Source organism: Callithrix jacchus, chromosome 7, assembly GCF_049354715.1.
Source record: "Callithrix jacchus isolate 240 chromosome 7, calJac240_pri, whole genome shotgun sequence".
In the NCBI taxonomy this organism is placed as follows: Eukaryota; Metazoa; Chordata; class Mammalia; order Primates; family Cebidae; genus Callithrix; species Callithrix jacchus.
In genome coordinates, this window is record NC_133508.1 from 48,818,473 (window position 1) to 48,824,824 (window position 6,352).

Sequence of the window (6,352 nt, forward strand, 5' to 3'; positions counted from 1 at the left end):
TGATCCCAGGTCTGACTGATTCCAAGTTTCCATCCAACCTCACTGCCAGGGAATTCAGCCCCTCTCCTTGGTGTGCGCTCAGCAGCCCCAGGTGGCTCCTCTAAAGCCTGAAACTGCGCGGCCAAGAAGCCAGCCCTGAAATTGACTCGAGGCAGACCCAATGCTGGCCTTGGAGGAAGATCAGCGGGCTAGGGCTCTCACCAGCCCCGGGGCCTCAGACGGGCCGCCTCACCTGACCTTCGTCTTCTCCGCCAGGGAAGGGGGATAGATGCAGGATTTCCAGAAGCATGCCAGGTTGGCAGATGATCTTAGCCTTTTTAAATCTTCTAATCGTTTTAGATTTGTTTTACTGTGTATTAGAGCAGATAGATGTAACTACTGCATCAAATTCACAATTTCAGGGACATTTTTGCTTAGGTACTATCCATGTGAGTGAAATAAGTGCATCGATTGAAGGGAAAATACTAAGTAAATGAAAACCCAGGTGGTTGGAGGATACGGCTCAGGGCGTGGAGGAAGATCCGCTCGCTGGTGTTGCAGCAGCGGAAACCAGCAGAAAGACCTGCACTGACCAGATCGGAGCTCAGCTGGGAAAGGGCTGGAAGCAAGTGCCCTGCCTCTCCCCTGCCGGCCCCTGACCCCATGGACAGGAGAGAGGGACTCAGGAAGGCAGGAAGGCCAAACCCAGGAGAGGAAAGGGAGCAAGGCGAGTAGACGCATCTACCCCGGGACCCCGCGTGGAGCCTGTAAGCCACATTGCTGCCTCCCACCCTGGGCCGCCCCGTCCGCAGCTGGCTGATGTAAAACACACATGTTTTGACTGAAGCCACTCTCCCCCCACCTCCTGAAAAACGCCAACATTAAAGGGAGCATAGCTTTGTAAAACTGAAACTGTAAAACGCTTCTGAAACCCAGCCTGGGGGATTAAAGAAACCACATGAAAAGGGACTCTGGACGACCTGGACGCTGACTTCCTGTTCAGAAGTTCGTTCAGCATGTGCCTCCCACCCGGCCCGTGGTGTGTGTGGAGGAGGAGGAGGGAGCAGGAGGGAGGAGGAAGGCCAGGGCTAGTGGGGGCCGGTGGGGGCCGCAGGGGCCTCCGGAAATCTAGAGCGTGGCTGAGGTCGGAGGCCTGCCACCCCAGGGTACCACTTTCTCTGACCTCCAGGGGATCTGGGGAGAAGGGTTGATATTGATCTTGGCCTTGGGACCCTGCCCTGTAGTCACAGAGGGGTCGGGGGCAAAAGACCATGGGCACTCAACACCCTACATCCCTGCCTCTGCCAGTCTCCCCTGCTGTTCCCAGCATGGTCCTCGCTGGCCCTGGGCATTTGGAGATGTGGAAAGTGCTTGGACCTCAGACCTCAGCTCAGCCTCCTGTCAGTGGTGGTTAAGAACCTTCCCCAGGCAGGCCCAGGAGCAACTGTGGGTTTAAATCCCAGCTCTGCCATTTCTTAGCTGTGGGTCCACCCAGGAATCCTAAAACACTCACCCCATAGGGCTGTTCAGGGAAACTTGCTCAGCGGGGCACCTGGCACGTAGTAAGGGCTCCAGGAATGGCAGCCACCACCAGCAACCACTCACCTTCTCCCCACAGTGAGGTTGGAGCATGCAGTGTGCCTGCAAGGATGCTGGCCTGATGCAGCCAGCGCCCTGGGCTGCCACAAGAGGGACGAGGCAGTTCCTCCTCTGCCCTCTCAAGGCTGGGTCTGAGGCCGGGCCAGGTGGCTCACGCCTGTAATCCCAGCACTTTGGGAGGCTAAGACGGGTGGATCATGAGGTCAGGAGTTCAAGACCAGCCTGGCCGACATGGCAAAACCGCATCTACTAAAAATACAAAAATTAGCCAGGCGTGGTGGCGCTTGCCTGTAATCCCAGCTACTCAGGAGGCTGAGGCAGGAAAATCACTGGAATATGGGAGGCAGAGGTAATAGTGAGCTGAGATCACACCACTGTACTCCAGCCTCCAACAGAGCGAGACTCCATTTAAAAAAAAAAAATGACTGAGTCTGACTTTCCCCCTGGTCCCCTTCTTGCTATGTGGCCTTGGCAAGTCCCCTGTGCTCTCTGGGCTCAGTGCCTGCATCCCTGGGAAAAAGAGGAGAAGAGGAACTGGGTGGAAGGTCCCCTCTGGTCCAGATGTTCTAGTTAGGGGCCAGAGGATGGAAAGGAAGGAGGAAGCCTGTCCGTCCCCTATGGTTGCAGGACCTCAGCAGGTGTATTAAGTGACTTCTGGCACTGTGGCTGAAGACAGGGCTGGCTGTCCAGGGTTGTGGCTGGGGTAAGCCCTGTCTGTGGACACTCACACCCCAGAATCTTGCACAGGTCACACAAACAGACACCCACCCATCACCCACACACACCACAGGCCACTGGGTGGCCACCACCCCCGGGCTTCCTCACAGCCCTCTCTCTGCTACATAAACTCCCCATGCCCTCCAGTGTCCCCCGCAATCACTTACCTAATATTAGGATATTAAAAAATATGGCAAGATTTTAAGAGACTTATTAAAATGCAATTAGCAGCGTGTACGACTTAAGCAGAGAGATTATTTTTAAAAATGACTTGATTGTGTGGAATACCGTGCACCTTCCCAAGGCCGTAAACCTGCCAATCACGCACATTCTCAAACGAGGAGGCTTCCTTGCTTTTTCTTTGTCCTTCAGGCTTTTCTCCTGTCCCCTTCCCCCCAGTGACCACGAAGGCTATGGTCCCCCACCCGCAAGAGCCACCCACCCCCCCCACAAACACAGAGACCCCTCGACGACCCTCAGAAGGAAGCCAAGGGGCTAATGAAGTCCAAGGTAAAGCCGGAGAAGCTTTGAGAAAGCAGCCAGGGTGTGAGGTGATGGAGAAGCCCCCTGCCACTTACTCCCACCCCCGTGAGCATTTGGATCTGGGCAGAGGCTGCCACCAGGGTAAGGATGACAAACTGTCCTTGCCATAAAGGGACAGGGGGTGGGAAGGGCTGAAGGGAGGAGGAAGAGGTCCCAGGGAGGGGGCTACCGCTGACCTCCTCCGAAGGCTGAGCCTCAGGGACCCCGGCTTCGCAGCCCCCGGCAGCGCCCACCAGACCGGCTAGAACGGTGGGTTATGCTGCCCCCTGCTGCTCGTTATCTGAACTGCAGCTCTGCTCCAGGACCTGGTATCAGAGCAAAGGCATTGGCATGGCCCCAGAATCAGCCCTTCTCCTGCTGGGTGGCCCACGAGGCCCCTGGGGGCTTCCACGGCGCTAACCTGAAGAGAAACATGCATCTGGAAATGAGGGGAACTTCTCTCTGGCCGCCACCTCCCACGCAGCCCCACCCCTGGCGGGAGGAGTTTATCAAATAACTTGCTACTTCCTGGCGTGAGGCTCCCCCTGGCACTTTTATTCCAACCATAAAAAGGCTATTTCATTGAGAAATAAAGTCCCATCCCCCTGACGTGTAACTCCTTTCAGAGCTCTTACTCAACTGCCAGGCGAAATTTATGTTTCCTGGATGTTCATGCCTAAGATTGCAACTGGGAACTGAGGAGAGGGCTGGAAAAGGGAATGCCTCTCTGGTGGGGGGGGACGCACGTTTACTCTCTTGGTCTAAGAAGCTCTGGGAACCCGAAGTGTCCGGGAGAGAGCCCTCCCCTTGGAATGAGGAGGACTGGGTTTGGGCCCTGGTGCAGCCATCTGCTAGTTGTGACCTTGGGTGGGGCCCTGAGCCTCAGTTTCTTCCTCTGTAAAATGGGAAGGACAATTCTTTTCTCCCTGGAAGGGATGGTGCTGGGTGCAGTGAACAGAGGGAGGTGGCTAGCACTTGGGGGGTGTTGCTACTGTTGTGGAGGCTGTGACATTCTCTGCATGAGGTGGTGTCCTTCCCAGATTATCTCATGCAGCTCTTCTCAGTGTACACAATGGGGCACCAGAACCCCCTGGATGGCTTAATTCCCACAGACTGCGGGGCACCCCCTGAATTTTCAAATCTGTAGGTCTGGAGTGGGGCCCGAGAATTTACATTTCTTTTTTTCTTTTTTCTTTTTTTTTTTCTTAAGACAGAGTCTAGCTCTCTCACCCAAGCTGGAGTGCAGTAGCACTATCTCAGCTCACTACAGCCTCCACCTCTCGGGTTCGAGCAATCCTCCCGCCTCGGCCTCCTGAGTAGCTTGGACTATAGATTCGCGCCACCAGGCCTGGCTAATTTTTGTATAAGACCCTTTTGCATTTCTAACAAGCACGGGGAGGGGGCTGGGAAGAGCTGCTGTTCCCAGGACTTGAGCTCTGGGATGTGGAATGGCTCAACCTGGTTGTTAGGGAAAGGACCCAGGAACAGGTGGGAGGTCATCTGTGGAAGTCACAGGTGGGCTCTGGCTGGCTGCATAGAACGAGCCTCTGTCCATTTCATCCCATCTTGTCCTCCCACCTGGCTTGGCTTGATGTCTCTGGTAGTCCCCAACCCCAGACACCAGACCTGTGAGACACAGAGGTGTCGGGCGGCTGATGGATCCTCAGAAAAGAGAGTTTCTCCCCAGGCTGCATAAGGGACTCAGAACTTCCCATCTGCATGGGATGGTCCGGGTGTCCTCCTGGATCAAAGGTTGCTAGGCCATTCACTTTGGATTCCAAACAACCCAACAGCAAAACTGAGGCTCAGAAAGTGAACTAACTAGCTCAAGGTCACATGGCTTGGGGGACAGATCCAGCCTCCAGACCCCCGGAAGAAAGCCCTTCCCAACCACATCGCCTCTCTGGTTACACAGTAACTGGGAGGATTACCAAATTGAAAACTACAATTCCAGCTTAAGTAATATTCAAATGCCCAACTGAAGGTCTGGGCACAGTGGCTCATGACCTTCCAGCGCTTTAGGAGGCTAAGGTGGGAGGAGCCCCGGAGTTGGAGACCAGCTTGGGCAGCAGAGCGAGACCTTGTGTCTACAAAAAAAAACAAAAAAAAAACACTTTTTAAAGCTAGCCAGGTGTGGTGGGGCGTGCCTGTACTCCCAGCTATGAGGGAGGCTGAGGTAGGAGAATCAATTGACCCCAGGAGGTGGAGGCTGCAGTGAGCCATGGTTGCACCACTGCACTCCAGCCTGGGCAATAGAGCAGGCTCTTGCTTCAAAAACAAAAAACAATACTCCACAGAGACGTGCAGTGAAGACTGGAAGAGTGTGTTGTGACATAAAGTGTGCTGTGGAAAGCACTGAAAATCTGGCGGCCAGGCACAGTGGCTCACACCTGTAATCCCAGCACTTTGGGAGGCCGAGTTTGGTGGATCACCTGAGGTCAGGAGTTCAAGACCAGCCTGGCCAACATGGTGAAAACCCATCTCTACTAAAAACACAAAACTTAGCTGGACATGATGATGTGCATTTGTGGTCCCAGCTACTCAGGAGGCTGAGGAAGGTGAATCACTTGAACCCAGGAGGCGGAGGTTGCAGCAGGCCAAGATCATACTACTGCACTCCAGCCTGGGTAACAGAGTGAGACTTCTTTAAAAAAAAAAAAAAATGCTGGGAGCAGTGGCTCACGCCTGAAATCCCATCGCTCCCCCACCTGGGGAGGCTGAGGTGGGCTGATCACCTGAGATTAGGAGTTCGAGACCAGCCTGACCAACATGGTGAAACCCTGTTTCTACTAAAAATACAAAAAAATTAGCTGGGTGTGGTGGCGCATGCCTGTAATCCCAGCTACTCAGAAGGCTGAGGTAGGAGAATCGCTTGAATCTGAGAGGCGGAGGTTGCAGTGAGCCGAGATCGCACCATTGCCCTCCAACGAACGGAGCAAGACTCCATCTCAAAAAAAAAAAAAAAAAAAAAATCTGGGAATTCAAAACCTTCAACCAGGGAAAAACAATGAGCCTGGATGCTGAAGGGAGTGAAGGGCTTTGTGCTGGAGAAGGAACACCCGAAAGAGAACGTGGACCAGCTCCAGCTGCTCCGTGTGGCAGGAGGAAAGTATGATAGATGCTGCCTATCCTTGGACTTCATGCGGAGTCAGGGGGATGAAGGATGAGAATGCGAGCCGCTGGGGGCGGGGAGCCACCGAGTGATGTCTAAGCACCTGGAACAGCCCGGGCTGTCTGAGACCTCCCAGCAGCTGCTGACCCTGAGGGAAAGAGCCGCCCCCTGCCAGGATGTCACTGATCACAGACGTGTCAGCCATAAACAAATGACTGCAAGACCTGGGAGGTCTCAACAGCAAAACCGGACATCCCAAAGGCAGAAGCCATACCGTGCATGCTCCGGGATCAGGCATGGGTGCCAGCCAGGTCGGCCCTCGTTGCAGAGCTGGGATTGTCCCATCTGGAGAGGGAATAGGAGCCTTCTCGAGAACCCAGAGCACTTTCTAATTAAGCACGACTGCCCCTCTTTTGAGCGGGT